The following is a 17,634-nucleotide window of genomic DNA, read 5'->3' as shown; positions in this document are numbered from 1 at the left end:
TGACAGCCGGGCGGCAAACATAAATGTTATTCTATCAGTTCTTAATGTGTTTTAGAATATTTAAGTTGCATTTATTTGTAATTTTGTTTTGTACAAGGATTAATTTAACATTTTTACTGGAATAATCGATAATATGCTTCATTTCTATTGTGTGGAATGCGAAGTAATCGTGATAAAGTTCAGTTTTATCGGTTACCATCAGTGCTACATTTTAAGCATAAAACCAACTGAACTAAATAAGTTATGATCTGAGAGACAAAAACAATGGTTAAATATAATAATAAAGCTATAAAATGTCCTATAAAAATGCTAAACAAGTCACTACTGTACTTACTATAGCAACATCTGTATTGTCTGCCAACAACTTTCGAAAATATTCACTCGTCTTTATTTATTCACTGCTTAAAACTAAATAAAATCGTTCAAGTACTTCTACAACTACAAACTACACAAAATCAACAACAAAATGTTCGCAAAATACAACTAGAAAACTATTACGCCCGGTTTCATAATCAAGTTTTAAAGTGAACATTAACTAAAGTTCACTTGAATGTGTATTACAATTCCATTGATAAAGGTACCAACTTAAAGTTTAAAGTCTACTTTAACTATTATGAAACCGAGCGTAAAGGGGGTAAAAAATTTAAGAAACACAATATCAAAAAATATAATCAAATAAAATATGTTCATTCGTGGACCCTGTCGCGGACTTTTAGGCATGGCATGCTCCACTTGTCGCAGACTAGTCCCTGACTGTCTCTGCTAATACACTTAGGCCTTTCGCACACGCAGCTACTAAAAAGAAACTAAACTAGTTGGTAACTAGAATTATCAACTGGGCCATGTTAAACAAAAAGCAACCAACCCTCAATTTGTAAATTAAGAGAAAATTAACTTTTTATATTTTTCTAAATATTTAATTTTTCGTCGTATTTTTTTAAATGATAACTTCACTAATCAATAGTTTAATTTTAGAGCAAGTTTATCATAGTATTATCAAAATTATCCTAATAAATGTTTACAAAAAAAAAATAGCCATATTGAGGGTTGGTTTCTATTTGCTGTTGGAAATATATCTAATAAAATGCAATCTGCAAAATCCAACCAACCCACAAAATCCATGAATAAAACCGAATAATTTCAGTCAACTCAGTAATTCCATACAATAGAATTTCGACTATTAAACATAATATCAATACAAATAAAAAATATGCGATAATCAGTCAAAACAACAAACCATAATATTTAAAAAGTAAGATAAACATAGCCTTAATCCTAAAACTTAAAATTTTCTGCAATTTCGCGAGCCGCTTTAATTATTATACGCTCTGAGCTTCGCTGGTGGCGCTCCTAGCAGATTACTAATTCAACTTTCACCGGTAATTTTTAAATTTATTATTTAATTGTTATCGCTTAATATTTACAACGCAAAAAAGTAATTAAATTGTAATCGATTTTTTTTTTAATTTTGCTAATCATTTTGACGTTCTATTGATAAAATATGAATTTTTTACTTCAGATACTTTCACAATTATCGTGTAGATGGCGCTAGTTAATTTATAATTACATATTACGGAACATTAAAAAAACTTAAATTCGGTATTTAAAACGTAATTATATTTAAGGTAAAAATATGTACCACAGCTTTGACCAACTAATATTTTTTATAATTAATGTTTTTAATTTTAATTTTAAATTAATCACTTTGACATTTATGTCAAATTTCCGGTAAACGTTTACAGACTTGCCACTATTGGCGCTCACGAATTTGTAAATATCCCCTCTACGTACGAGCTCACAGCGTATAACAGTTCTTGATTTAAACATATTTTTCGCATTAAAGATTAAAAGATTTCTTCATAATATAATAGATATAACACAATAAATATTTTAATATTTAAGCACGAACTAATATTGGTCAGTACCTACACGTAAAAACAAAAAGATGCAACATTCCAGGAACCGTAATCGGCATAACAATATCAACCCACTTGGCTGGTACTTTTCGACAGTGAAATGTAATAATGGGTGCGTTCGGACGACCACAGCGGCTGGACAGCTGAGCCAGCAGTAGCTGTCAGACGTCACCGCTGGAAGCCAGCCGCTGAGAGATTTACTAAGCTTTCCCTATCACGGCTGGATGCAACCACTCAGCCGATTTCTGCTGGCAGCCAGCCGCTATGGTCGTCCGAACGCACCCAATATGTTCAGTCACACGGACAATCCAAGTGGGTTGGTTGTCTTATGCGAAATCTTAAATGAACTATTATTAAACAGAAATAATTTGGAGTAGTATTTTTCATGGTTTAATATTTAGAATAGCTTGGTTGCTTTTTACACAATGTAGAATACACATTTTTAAATCGATATGTGACATTATCTTGTTTTCCTCAAAAATGTGGGTTGGTTGCTTTTTGCATAACAAGGCCCAACTATGGCTCGCACACTACGCTACTGAAAATTAATAAAACGAGTCACTTCTTGACTACTTTGTATGGACCGCGATAGTCGTGACGTCAAAACGTCAAAAAAAAAGGTTTCCAAACACGTTGTGTCTAGGTACACGCTAAAATTTACGCAAATAAAAAAGTTAAACTTCGTCAAGCTAGTGTGACTATTTAGCGTGGGCAGTGACTGTATATATTTTGATACACGCTATTTTGAAATTGTTTGATAGAAAAATAATTTGTTATGACCTTTAATTCTACCTAACTTTTTTATTTGCGTACACGTTAGCGTATACCTAGACACAACGTGTTTGGAAAAATTTTGACGTTTTGACGTCACACTATCACGGTCCGAGTAGCTTTGTTAGGCGGAGTTTAAGTTTATATATGTTGTTCTGAAGCTATTTTCTTGTGGAATTTTTGATAGAAAAATAATTTGTTATGACCTTTAATTCTACCTAACTTTTTTATTTGCGTACACGTTAGCGTATACCTAGACACAACGTGTTTGGAAAAATTTTGACGTTTTGACGTCACACTATCACGGTCCGAGTAGCTTTGTTAGGCGGAGTTTAAGTTTATATATGTTGTTCTGAAGCTATTTTCTTGTGGAATTTTTGTAATTAACTAGTTTTTGATGGGAAATAAGCCACAATTTTACTAAAAAATGATTTTATTAACGTTTCGATGTCCAAATCGGATGCCGTTGTCAAAATACAAAAAATATTAATGAATTAAACAAAAATGTTGTTGCTTAGTAAAAAATTCTTCTAATAATTATTTATTTAATCTGACTCATTTATATCGGCAATTCAGACATATATTATACATTTTAAAGTAGAAGACTTTAAAATGATATTGTTGTTATCATTTAAGTTGGATTTATAGTTTGACGTAGCGTAGACGTAGACGCAACGTAGACGTAAGAAACGGACTGGAGACGGAAGAAAATAGGGAGTTTTTGTGCACACAAATACGTAAACGTAACGCATCTTTTTGACATATACGCTTGCGCATTAATGGTTGAACTCCCGTATCGCGATACGTATTACCCAAGGTCCCTATACCATAGGTTGTATGGTAACTTTGACATTGACAAATGAAATATTGTCATCGTGACGTCACCCAGACGATCAATTTTACGAATTGTTTGTAAACATAATAGGATACGTGGTTTGGAGGCTATATTTTGTTATTAAATATCGTTAGTGTTTAAATTTGTGTTTATATCTTGCGATATAATGTATCTATAGATATCATTAAGTGTTTTTAGTATAATAACTTAAACCCAAAACTCTTTTACAAGAAGTGTTACGCCTAGAAGTGTTACGTTGACGCCTAGCCCTATTTCTTTCGCATTTTCTTTAAGCTCCACATACAGTTCTGTAATATCTCTTGTGGTTCTTCACATCAAGTTTACATCATTTGTGTACGTTACAATCTGCTTAGACTTATTGAACAATATATCATAATCATATATCTAATTAAGTCTATAGATAATAGATCTATTATATGTACCTAATTGTTTCATAAAAAATTATAACTAATATTGCAGCCATCTGAAGATCGTTTGAATAAACAATTATAAAGTAAATGAATATATAAAATGGGGAAAATTCCCTTTATTGCACACAAGAATCTACAGGTCGAGCAAGTCTCGTAAATTTCACGATTGCGAGCCACGCTTCACGCAACCGTGTTTGCGTACTTGTGTTTCGAGTTGCGTGGTCGTGCGGAGTTATATTTACCAAATTTAAATATAATCGTTTTCAAAATTAAATCAATATGGCTACTGGGTGTAAAAGATAAATCTTATTCTATCTGTTCTTAATGAGTTTTAGATAATTTTAGTTGTATTTCTTTGTAATTTTGTGTTGTACAAAGATTAATTTAACATTTTCTCTGGAAGTATTAATTTAGAAAGATAATAAATATGCTTCATTGGTGTTGTGTTTTGAAGTGTGAAATGCAAAGTAATTGTGATAAAGTCAAGATAAAGTTCACTTTTAAACTGAACTAAATAAGGTATCTGAGAGATAACAATGGTTAAATGCAATACAATGTACAGGTTTTACTAGCGAAATGAAAATTTTCCTGTCCTGTCTGCTGTAATCATTTTATATCTGGTAAGTTACAATTACAACAGTAACGATTTTTGAAGATGTTAACATTTTAATCTTATAGGAAAACCAGCCGACTTAATCGATAATAACAATCTCCAGATTGGGTTCCTTCAATAAATATGGTCTATAAACACAATGAAATAAGTTCCCCAAAATCTAAAATGGAGTGGTATCAAAGGAGAATTAAAGGGAAAAATATTCATATTGAAATTATTTATAAGGCACTGGACTGTCTTAAATTCTACAATAATACTAGGTGGGTAAATGATTTTAGACATTTTTCATTAAGAGTAGATTAAGATTAAGTAGATTGTCATTCAGTAGATTTAAGACTTGTTTACACGGGTAGAGTAATGATGCAAGTACTTGATAGAGTAGAGTAACTCTACCTGTAAAAATGCTCAGCACAGTAGAATAGCTAGTAGAGTGTATAGTAGGAGTTAAAGTAGAGTGACTAGCAACATATGGCAAAGTAACAACTACTCTATGACCACCACCACTGCCAAAATGTCTACTCGGCTGCACACTCTACCCATGGAACACGCTCAATTATGGCAGAATAGAGTAGGTAGGAGAGTACATGGGGGCGCTGTCATTCTGGCTGGAATTGTGTTTTGTGTAAATAGTGAAAATGAAGTTCACCGAAGATGAAACTTTAAAACTTGTAGAGCTATAATAGGCGAATACCAGTGTTTATGGAATTTAGGTACCCTAATAACACAAAACATTCCATGAATGTTCCTAGAATGTACACACAGGACATTGAAAACATTCCTGGAATGTCCCCAAATGCACACGAATGTCCCTGGAAAGTTCCAGGAAAGTGCTGTCAGCATTTTAAATATTCTTAGAATGTTCTGTTGGAACATTCCATGAATGTCTACGAATGTTCTTTGGACATTCACAGTCTATTTTTTAGACTGAATGTCTTGTTGGAACATTCCATGAATGTTCTTTGGACATTCACAGTATATTTTTAGACTGAATGTCTTGTTAGAACATTCCATGAATGTCTACGAACGTTCTTTGAACATTCACAGTATATTTTTTAGACATTCACTGAAATATATCGTCAGTAATGTGACAATACCTCCTATATGTTTTTTCATGAGGTTTGCAGGAGACGAAAAACATTTTTTAAGGTCACTTTCTGTTTTCGTACGTATTCTGACTTTTTTGTAGTAAATAGATAGTTGAATTTACTGCAAAACAAGTCAAAAAATATATGAAAACAGGAGGTGGCCGAAACAAGTTTTTAGTCTATCTTACAAATCTCTTGAAAAAAACAGATAGGAGGTATTGTCACATCACTGACGATATGTGGCCATACCAAATAATACATCCTTGATAAATATAAACATTTTTATTGCAAAAAATCTTTACATACATTTTTTAATGTAATTTACTGACATTCCTAAATATTATAAAAAAATGTGTCACATTTGCTTTGTAAACCTTTCTTTTGCTTTTCGTAGCCACATATTCCGTTTCCTTTCTGGTTTTTTGTAGACCACTTCTCTCAGCTGATTCTAAAAGAAAATAAAATAAAAGGTAATTTTTCTATCCTTTACAATTAACAATCAGAAGAAATATTATTTACAGGTAATAATACGCATAAATAATAATAATAAAAAAATAAATATTAAATAATATTTAAATAAATAATAAATAATATTTAATAAATAAAATAATAATAATGAACATTTTGTATTTTGACAACGACATCCGACGTGGAAGTAGAAACCTTAATAAAATTATTTTTTCAAGTAAATTGTGGCTTATTTCCTCATTAGAATAGTTAATTACAAAAAAGCCACAAAGAAATAGATTTTTCACAAACAAATAAGTATTTAGTATTCATTATATTTATTGTTTTTATTATTTACTTTAATGTCCTACTGGTACATTATTTGACAAATAATGACATTTCGAAGTCTGTTAAGTATGATATAACGCCCTTGGGCATTAAATTTAAATAACGACTTAGATACTGTCAAGTTGACAAATATCAACCTAAGTAAAACTATGGTTACCACAATTATGTTACTACTGTTACTGGTAAATGTACTTATTTAAAAACTAATCAATTCAAAATTCATTCAAATTTTTCGCATATAAAGAATAATTTAGTCAGACATTAAACGTTGAAGGCACCACAGGTATTATAATAATAACGCTTTCAGTCAACGTATATCCCTCAGGCCCTTGTTAAAAACACCATTGACCTCAAGCGTTATTATCCTTATAATACCCTTGGTACCTTAATAACTGTAACATAAGATTATACCTTAATTCTTGTTTTCTATTTCTGATGTTTTTATTTATTTACATTGAATATTAATCTGTTTTGTTGTATAATCTACTTCGCAATAATTATGTGATATATTTGACTTAAAATGAATTCAAAAATTTTTTGCAGTTGGGCAACAATGTCAACTTAGATCTCTGATGTAGATAATGAATTACAACAGTATCTATATTGTACAGACTGTATTATTAATTAGGTTATTTATTTATTTATTTATTGAAATATACATCCACCAGGTATAAACCCATAAAGGTGTACATAAGAAAACTACATACATTGACTGAACACTTGATGACAAAATATAAAATAAAATAAAGAATAACCAAAAATGTTTCTGTTGTTAATACACATACACAATAATAAACAAAGACCTTAATAAAGAAAAATAACATGGCATCAATTCGATAAGCTATTGCGTATTTTGCGTTTAAAGATGTTAAAACCAAGAAAAAAAATGCATATACCTGTGTGACATAAGCTATTGGAACAGCACAGTCTCTTAAACGAACAGATGAAAGTGAAGTTCTGTCAATATCTTTTTCTAAAAAGTGTTTTGAACATACTCCTCTATTAACAAATCTGATCTATACTTCATGTCTTCTTCGCAGGATCTTCTGGAAAGCTAAAAATACAAAATATATGCATTACTAAGCATTATTAACAAATTTTAGTTTTAAATAAAAAATATGATTAATGGACTCACAAAATATTATAAAACAGCTTAGAAATTGTTTATTAGTATAGTCGGTTCCCCAAACTCTGACACAACTGGCTAGTGATTTTAGTAGGTAATTTTTTTTGTTTTTGGCCAATTTTGCCAAAATTACAGTAATTATTAACTATTTAGTTATTATTTTTTTTTGCCAATTTTACCAAATTGGCAAAATTATTTACTAAAATCACTAGCCAGTTGTCTCTGAGACTCAGTAGTACTGAGACTGAGTTTAGCAAATCGACTATAATATTCTGTGTATTCATTAGTTGGTACTGCATATTATAGTGTGTGGTCTACCATCCTATTTATAAAGGCATACATTAGCAAAAACGCAAAAAGAATTACTTTAGTTTTACAAATCCTACTGTTATTATCTCTATTTACTATTTTAGTTAGGAATAAGCGAAGTTTGTGGCTTATTCACAATTATTATTAAAATAATAAATGGATATGACCAATTATTAAATTATAAAATAAAATAATAATTCTTCTGATTTATGCCTTTTATTCACTTTGTTATATCTAGGTTACTTAAAAGATTTTTTATGAATAGTATTATTAGGGTATTAATAGTATTAATTTATTTTCTGAAATACAGGGCATGCCTTCGTTTACATATTTGCATACTAACCTTTTAATAGGGCTTTTCATTCACAGTCATTTGTTTGGAGCTTCTGTCATAATTGAAACGTTATTCCTGCAGATTTTGTTATCTACATTTGTTTCTGCTACTCCAACTGCGTTAAAAACAGGACACCATTTTATTCACTATGTTAATAATACTATTAAAGCTATTATAAAAGTATCCGAATTAAAAAAATATTCTTAAAAAGCACAAATAATACCAAACAACGATCCACCCACGGCAAAGCAAGGTGTCCAAGATGAAGATGCCAAGATGGCCGAAGCGAGGTCGTTGGTTGGTCGTTTTTAGTCACGTGATGCCCTCTCAAGCGCCATGCACAAAAATATATGCACGGCGAATTTGAAAATGAACGCAAAAGAAATAAATATAAATGCCTCTCTTGGGTTTTGCATAAGTTATAAGTATTTTTTTTATGAACAAAATCGCATTCCAAATTGAATATTCGCGAACAATAATTTTTATTACATTTGTATGTTTATAATATTGTATTAATTGAACTTGGGAAACTCTTTAAATTTGACATATTATTGCACTGTAGGCCTAAAGTGTCACTTAGTTTGTCTGGTATGTTATATAAGTAATGTTGTATCTGTTACATGTATGTATTATTTCGCAACTTAAAATATAGGAACATTGGTAGTATGTTCACAGAATGTCTTATGGTAACATTCCAGGAATAATTTAAACAGATGTTCACCGAATGTTCCCTAAATGTCCAGGACATTCAAATATTGATAGAACTTTGGTAGTACATTCCTGGAATGTTGTGTGTTGTTAGGGTAGTGTATACTACAGAAATAAAAGTTTGCAGCAAGCTGCAGAGGATGAAATCATCGAAAGAATGGCAAAGGGGGCTTTGGAGTAAACGAGCTTAAGCAAAAAATTAAGAATTTAAGGTGCACTTATAATCAAGAGTGTTTAAAAATACAAAAATCGGTTTCACTATACTAGCATCAGTACTATACTTGTACTCTCCTCATGTGAATGGTATCAAGCCATTTTTGGTAGAGTACTACCACTACTCTACTCTCCTCAAAACTCTACCCATGTAAACAAGTCTTTAGAAACAGTGGAAAATGAGGTAGCTAGTAGAGTAGTAGTAGAGTAAAATATACTGGTTTAGCAAATTACAATGTTTTAAGGTAATACAGTAGCGATAAACAGGTAGCCAAAACGTGTTCCAAGATTGTCACTGTAATTTTGAATATTTTTTCGAGGCATTTGGCACACGTATTCGTAAAATAATAAAGAATGGCGGTACAGAGCCCAATTTGAAAAATATGTTAATATGTGGAAATTACTCTGTAATTATACAATATTTAAAAAACGAGCCTGTACTGCCATTAAGAAGAACAAAAAAATACACTTTCTTCAAAAATAAACTTTTTTATCCGATGCCTAGATTTTGTGTAATTTTGGAACTACTAATGAAATAAAAAATTTTAGTAGTTCCAAAATAACACAAAATCGGATAAAAAAGTTGTATTTGAAAAAAGTGTATTTTTTTGTTCTTCTTAATGGCGGTACAAGCTCGTTTTTTTATATTGTATTTAATTACAGAGTAATTTCCACATATTAATATATTTTTCAAATTGGGCTCTGTACCGCCATTCTTTATTATATTACGAATATGTGTGCCAAATATCTTGAAAAAATATTCAAAATTACAGCCGCAATCTTGGAACACATTTTCGCTACCTGTTGATCGATACTGTTTCCTCTTAAGATAGTTTTAATAGTTATTTATGATATAAGTATTAAAAGTACAATTTTAAGACGCGCATGTGAAAGTTAACTTGAAAAAATAATTTTATTAATGTTTTGACTTCCACATCAGATGTCATTGTCAAAATACAAAATATTCATTATTATTAGGTTTGTTCTAGCAAACAGTCAAACTAGTCAAAAACCATCAGCAAACAGTTGGTCAGTAAAAGAACATAATACAGTCACCAGTGCGATCCCCTCTACTCGCGCTGGTCCACTATTCGCTGATGGTTTCAAACTGATGCCAGAACAAACCTATTATTATTATGCATATCATTATCTGTAAATAATATTTCTTCTGATTGTTAATTGTAAAGGATAGAAAAATTACCATTTATTTTATTTTTTTTAGAATCAGCTGAGAGAAGTGGTCTACAAAAAACCAGGAAGGAAACGGAATATGTGGCTACGAAAGGCAAAAGAAAGGTTTACAAAGCAAATGTGACACATTTTTTTGAAATATTTAGGAATATCAGTAAATTGCACTAAAAAAATGTATGAAAAGATTTTGTTCAATAAAAATGTTTATATTTATCAAGGATGTATTATTTGGTATGGCCACATATCGTCAGTGATGTAATAATACATCCTATCTGTTTTTTCATGAGTTTTGTGAGACTAAAAACTTGTCTTAGGGTCACCTCCTGTTTTCATATGATATTTTTTGACTTGTTTTGTAGTAAATTAAACTATCTATGAACTACAAAACAAGTCAAAACTTACATATGAACACAGGAGGTGACCTTAAAACATGTTTTTCCATCTCTCATACAAAACTCATGAAAAAACAGATAGGAGGTATTGTCACATCAGCAAGGATGTACAGTGATGAGTGCCCTAATAACCGGCAAAATATGGGCAACATATTTAGTTGTGAGATAAAAAGAAATGAAACTAGTCGAGCTGGGAAATTTAGCGAAATTAACCTTTAAATTTACGTTATATTGATCCCACCTTTACACATATCGGAGGAGTATGTCAACTAAAACTGTCACTGTGACAGTGGTAGTTTCTAAACTCGTCTGATACGTCTGAAGGTGGTACACAATCAATACAATCTAAATGTATAAGTTAATATCGCTAAATTTCCCAGCTCGACTAGTTTCATGTCTTTCTATCTCACTACTTAATACATCTTTTGTGCTATTTTGCCGGTTATTAGAGCGCTCATCACTGTATTTCTGGTATATCCAGGGAATGTCTACAAAATATATTTTGAATGTCCAGAGAACATTCGTGGACATTCATGGAATGTTCCAATAAGACATTCAGGTAATGTTTAAAATACTGACACAGGATTTTCCTGGGATGTTCAGGGAACATGTTTTCGGGGATATTCCAGGAATTTTTCAATGTCTGTGTACCTTCTATGGACCTATATGGAATATTTTGGTGTTATTACCGCCGCACTCCACTTGCGATTTGTAATCAGGAAGATTGAACACATTGTTTCAAATACAAGTCAATCCATTTGTGACTAAATAATCATGGATTGACTTCTATTTGAAAGAATGTGTTCAATCTTCACAACTACAAATCGCAAGTGGAGTCCGGCGCTTAGGGCTACTTCCTCTTCGGTATTATGTATTATACTACAGAAATCAGGAACTTTCCTTCTAAATATATGTATGCATCTTGGCCATCAAACATATTCTTCCAAACATTTTTTTAAGGGGTTATATAGGTATTGTGGGTAAAAAAGTGACTTTTAAAAAAAATTATATCTCGAAAACTAAAATTTATTTTTATTTATAATTGGAACATGTAAAAGTATAGTACTTAAGGTAGTCTCAAAAAAAGTTTCAGCCAAAAATATTCATTTTTGTAGAGTTTAAATTTTTTTGCGTTGGCAGCATAACTAAGTCCAGTCTCATCTGAAATCAAAAAGTTTCTTGTAGTTTATACCTCTGGCTAGAATATGAACGAAGGAATTAAAAAAAATGAAATTTGAAGATTTTACATAAGTTTAAACACATTTTTGACCCCAATTTTTCTCATTTTTAAAGTAGTTTTTTTTATAAAACAAAAATGACCTCATCTAATAAAAAATCCTTTGTTCATTCACTAGCCAGAGGTATAAACTACAAGAAACTTTGATTTCAGATGAGACTGGACTTGTTATGCTGCCTACCGCAAAAAAGGGCTGTTGTCGAAAAATTGCAGTCAACTCTACAAAAATGAATATTTTTGGCTGAAATTTTTTTGAGAGTACTATACTTTTACATGTTTCAATTATAAATAAAAATAATTTTTAGTTTCCAAGATATAATTTTTTTAAAAAGTCACTTTTTTACCTGCAAGACAACAACTTAAACCACAGAATCAAGCAATCAAGTTACACAAATTTTCAAACACCTCACCTGACACAGCGTCTCAAGTACGATTGCGCGAATTGGTAAATATAACTCCGCACGACCACGCAACTCGAAACACAAGTACGCAAACAAGGTTGCGTGAAGCGTGGCTCGCAATCGTGAAATTTACGAGACTTGCTCGACCTGTAGATTCTTGTTTATTGCACTGAAATTGTATTTTTTTATAATTTTCTGTTAATGTAAAACTTCACAGGTACCTATTGAATGGAATCATAATGTTTTAATAGTTTTAGATATCATCCAGTACCTAACGTAATCAGATGCTCTTATGTTAAACTTAAGGGAAAAACTACTAATTTTGATAGGTACATAAATCTTTAGTTGAATCTCTTTTTCACCATGGTTTACATGTTAGAAGGAATTTATAATAATGTACTACATGCACTATCCCCAATTCAAAATGATTATATACCTACTCAAAATCATTTAAAAAAGTAAATTGTATTCAACCCATTATTAATATACCTAGGATATTTGAATGATTTAGTCCCATATATAAACACAAGAAAGAATCTACTTCTGCTTTAATTAAGTAGTAATTCTATTCTACTGCATATATTTAATTGCAATTATATTCTATGATTTTTGTAGCTCTACAGGTATCTACCACATTTTTTAAAGAATATATTAAATAAATAGTCATTAAAAATCCAAACGTATTTTTTTTAAATATACATATATATTTTCAATCATTAAAAACATTCCTACTTTCCGAGTTCACTTCAATGAGTGAAGTGAATGAATTTGAATGCAGCATTCTGGGTGACGTCACTCCCGCCATTAGATTCTCAACGCTGATTGGTGGAAAGTTACCATGCAACCTGTCTATTTATGAACCTTGCGTATTACCTAAGGTTACGGGCTGGTACGTTAGGTTCATACGCATCCCTATCGAGCCGAATGCACACGAGGATCTTGCCCGATTACCTACCAAATGAACATTTCATCAGCGTACTACCCGTTTATAAACATTTTAAGGTTATATTGGTTATTGGTTTAGTCTATTTGAGTAAAATTATTCTGTGTTTGTAATTGGAATTTGGAACTTCATAATAGATTTAAAATTTTATTGTTTTTAAGTTGTCTATTAATAAAGCAAAACAAACAAATCTTGTATTAATTTAAGAAATACAGTGATCACCACAATTAATAACTAGATAAACAAATGACCTAGTTTCAGTAAAATTTTCAAATAAATATTACCACACTATTTACATTATACCTACTGGAATTCTGATGTAGGTATACAATAATTTACAACTATAAAGTAGGTATAAACAAAAATAAAAAAATTTTAACCTAAGGAAAAATAATATTTTTATATTTAAATAGAAGCAATTAAAACCATACAATTTCATCATTCATTTATCTTTTTTTACATTTGTATATTAATTGTAGGTATATTGTGTGAACATTGTTTTATTTTTTTGAATGTCAACGGAATTTAAAAATGACTACGATTTGCTTTACGTTACGTTAAAGCAGTTACAAAAACTACCTATTTTAACATTCATCCTCTACGACACGTTAGTTGCTTTACGTATTGGCTCCGTGCGTCTCCCCTCTACGTACAGTCACGTGATACGCTGTCAGATTTTGTAAGGACGTTTTAACATTGAGTCTTATGGGATTATTTTGTTAAACTTGAATATTTTATTTTGTAGTGATAATAACCGAATACAATTGTTAGAATTCATTAGTTATTAATTTATACTGTAATTTATAGTGCAACAAAATATTTTCTTTTTCGTTAATAAATATTTATTGACATAAACTGCGATAGTGAGGTTATGCATACAAAATCAAACTGATATTCAATATTGGAAAGTGAAGAATTTATAGTGCGTTTTTATTTTCTGTTTATATTAATACATAATATCACTAGCGTGACACGACATTTTTTTAAATGTCTCATTTAAACATACACAAAGCGTCCTTATAAAATTTCAAAAAACCGCCACCATGAGCAGGTCGGTCGATTTTGCTTTGACACTTTGTTAACGCTCGGAGCGAATACGGAGATGCGTACGTTACGTAGCAACAAAAACTCCCTAATATTATGTCAATTTATAGATCGACGTAGCGCAAGGTTCATAAATAGACAGGTTGCATGGTAACTTTCCACCAATCAGCGTTGAGAATCTAATGGCGGGAGTGACGTCACCCAGAATGCTGCATTCAAATTCATTCACTTCACTCATTGAAGTGAACTCGGAAAGTAGGAATGTTTTTAATGATTGAAAATATATATGTATATTTAAAAAAAATACGTTTGGATTTTTAATGACTATTTATTTAATATATTCTTTAAAAAATGTGGTAGATACCTGTAGAGCTACAAAAATCATAGAATATAATTGCAATTAAATATATGCAGTAGAATAGAATTACTACTTAATTAAAGCAGAAGTAGATTCTTTCTTGTGTTTATATATGGGACTAAATCATTCAAATATCCTAGGTATATTAATAATGGGTTGAATACAATTTACTTTTTTAAATGATTTTGAGTAGGTATATAATCATTTTGAATTGGGGATAGTGCATGTAGTACATTATTATAAATTCCTTCTAACATGTAAACCATGGTGAAAAAGAGATTCAACTAAAGATTTATGTACCTATCAAAATTAGTAGTTTTTCCCTTAAGTTTAACATAAGAGCATCTGATTACGTTAGGTACTGGATGATATCTAAAACTATTAAAACATTATGATTCCATTCAATAGGTACCTGTGAAGTTTTACATTAACAGAAAATTATAAAAAAATACAATTTCAGTGCAATAAAGGGAATTTTCCCCATTTTATATATTCATTTACTTTATAATTGTTTATTCAAACGATCTTCAGATGGCTGCAATATTAGTTATAATTTTTTATGAAACAATTAGGTACATATAATAGATCTATTATCTATAGACTTAATTAGATATATGATTATGATATATTGTTCAATAAGTCTAAGCAGATTGTAACGTACACAAATGATGTAAACTTGATGTGAAGAACCACAAGAGATATTACAGAACTGTATGTGGAGCTTAAAGAAAATGCGAAAGAAATAGGGCTAGGCGTCAACGTAACACTTCTAGGCGTAACACTTCTTGTAAAAGAGTTTTGGGTTTAAGTTATTATACTAAAAACACTTAATGATATCTATAGATACATTATATCGCAAGATATAAACACAAATTTAAACACTAACGATATTTAATAACAAAATATTGGCTCCGTGCGTCTCCCCTCTACGTACAGTCACGTGATATGCTGTCAGATTTGTAAGGACGTTTTAACATTGAGTCTTATGGGATTATTTTGTTAAACTTGAATATTTTATTTTGTAGTGATAATAACCGAATACAATTGTTATAATTCATTAGTTATTAATTTATACTGTAATTTATAGTGCAACAAAATATTTTCTTTTTCGTTAATAAATATTTATTGACATAAACTGCGATAGTGAGGTTATGCATACAAAATCAAACTGATAATCAATATTGGAAAGTGAAGAATTTATAGTGCGTTTTTATTTTCTGTTTATATTAATACATAATATCACTAGCGTGACACGACATTTTTTTAAATGTCTCATTTAAACATACACAAAGCGTCCTTATAAAATTTCAAAAAACCGACACCATGAGCAGGTCGGTCGATTTTGCTTTGACACTTTGTTAACGCTCGGAGCGAATAGCCTCCAAACCACGTATCCTATTATGTTTACAAACAATTCGTAAAATTGATCGTCTGGGTGACGTCACGATGACAATATTTCATTTGTCAATGTCAAAGTTACCATACAACCTATGGTATAGGGACCTTGGACGTAGCGGAATTTTTGCGCATGAGTAGAAAGAGTAAACAATGACTTAATTCTAATTCAACAACATAGCCTATAAATTATACGAACAGTAAACAAACTTTGTGTTTATTTATTTATACTTATACTATTATTTATTATAATATTTATCTGTTTTGTGTGTTACATGGATTAGGAAATAAACGAAAGTATGCTCTTTGGTGCCGCATGCCATGGGATTTCCAACTATTTTGTTCCATTTCCTGGTCTTTAAATGTTTATTGGATTTACCTATCGTATAATATGTGTGGATAACCACGAATTAGGCTAATAACAACTCATATTTATCTGAAATATTGAAATGACTCTATGATATATTTTTATTAAATTAATAACTTAACATCCATTGTATTACAAATAATTAACAAAATTCGAATATGTTGACAATCAACTTTTTACACAACACAAGGAATGAGAGGGCGGGGCGGGTCCACTTTGAGTGACAGAACAAAATTCTGCCTTATGATTGGCCAGACGGAAGAAACGCACTGTAAAAGATGAAAGTTGGTCATCTCTTATGTTACGTTACGTTTCTCTTACGCTCCGTCAGGCGCTTGCGTTCATCTATAAACACGAGTACACAAAATTCGGTGTTGATCTTTTCCAGTGCGTCTCCGTTGCGTCTACGTCTACGCTACGTCAAACTATAAATCCAACTTTAGTGTCACCGTTGCATGTGGTTGTATTTTTAAAGACAGATCACATGTTATGATTTTTTGTGACGGATATTCTTGAGTTGGGGTTGATTTCATGTAATCGAATGAACTATCTTTTAGTAAAGTCCGTCCCAGGAACGCAACTCATAAATATTGGCGATATCATTTTAAAGTCTTCTACTTTAAAATGTATAATATATGTCTGAATTGCCGATATAAAGCAGAATAAAGATATAAGTCAGATTAAATAAATTATTAGAAGAATTTTTTACTAAGCAATAACATTTTTGTTTAATTCATTAATATTTTTTATATTTTGACAACGGCATCCGATTTGGACGTCGAAACGTTAATAAAATAATTTTTTTAGTAAAATTGTGGCTTTCTTTCCATCAAAACTAGTTAATTAAGTTTATATAGGCACGGATGTTTTCCACTTCTTGCACTAATTTTATATTAAACCTCTTCCGCCGATTTCTAGAAACTAGTCCCCAAGCGAACTGGACTGGTTTCTTTTTAGTAGCTGTGTGTGCGGATGGCCTTATTAATTACCTCCCAGCGATGACATAAACGTCACAGTCTTGAAATGGCCTATAATTTATACCTTAGAGCATGGAAAATTTTTTTACTCTCTCTGGAGATCTAACAGGATATCTATTTTTCGAACGAAAGTGAAGCCTTATTTTAATACGGTTGGTTCTCATTGAGATTTGACACCACTTGTTTTATTAGT

General features: G+C 30.8%; 2 long non-coding RNA genes across 2 annotated transcripts; one reads left to right on the top strand and one right to left on the bottom strand.

Moving 5' to 3' along the window:
- Window positions 1–4,078: 4,078 nt before the first annotated feature.
- LOC126886663 (uncharacterized) lies at window positions 4,079–10,540 on the top strand. Its single transcript, XR_007698742.1, has 3 exons — window positions 4,079–4,573; window positions 4,632–4,826; window positions 10,359–10,540. It is a non-coding gene; the product is annotated as an uncharacterized LOC126886663 (long non-coding RNA).
- On the bottom strand, window positions 5,919–9,023 carry LOC126886664 (uncharacterized). The gene is made up of 3 exons (XR_007698743.1): window positions 8,225–9,023; window positions 7,343–7,500; window positions 5,919–6,099 (listed from the first exon to the last, which is right to left on the bottom strand). It is a non-coding gene; the product is annotated as an uncharacterized LOC126886664 (long non-coding RNA).
- Window positions 10,541–17,634: the final 7,094 nt, after the last annotated feature.

The sequence above is a fragment of the Diabrotica virgifera genome, chromosome 6, assembly GCF_917563875.1.
Source record: "Diabrotica virgifera virgifera chromosome 6, PGI_DIABVI_V3a".
Classification (NCBI taxonomy): Eukaryota; Metazoa; Arthropoda; class Insecta; order Coleoptera; family Chrysomelidae; genus Diabrotica; species Diabrotica virgifera.
This window is presented reverse-complemented; position numbering and strand designations above follow the sequence as displayed.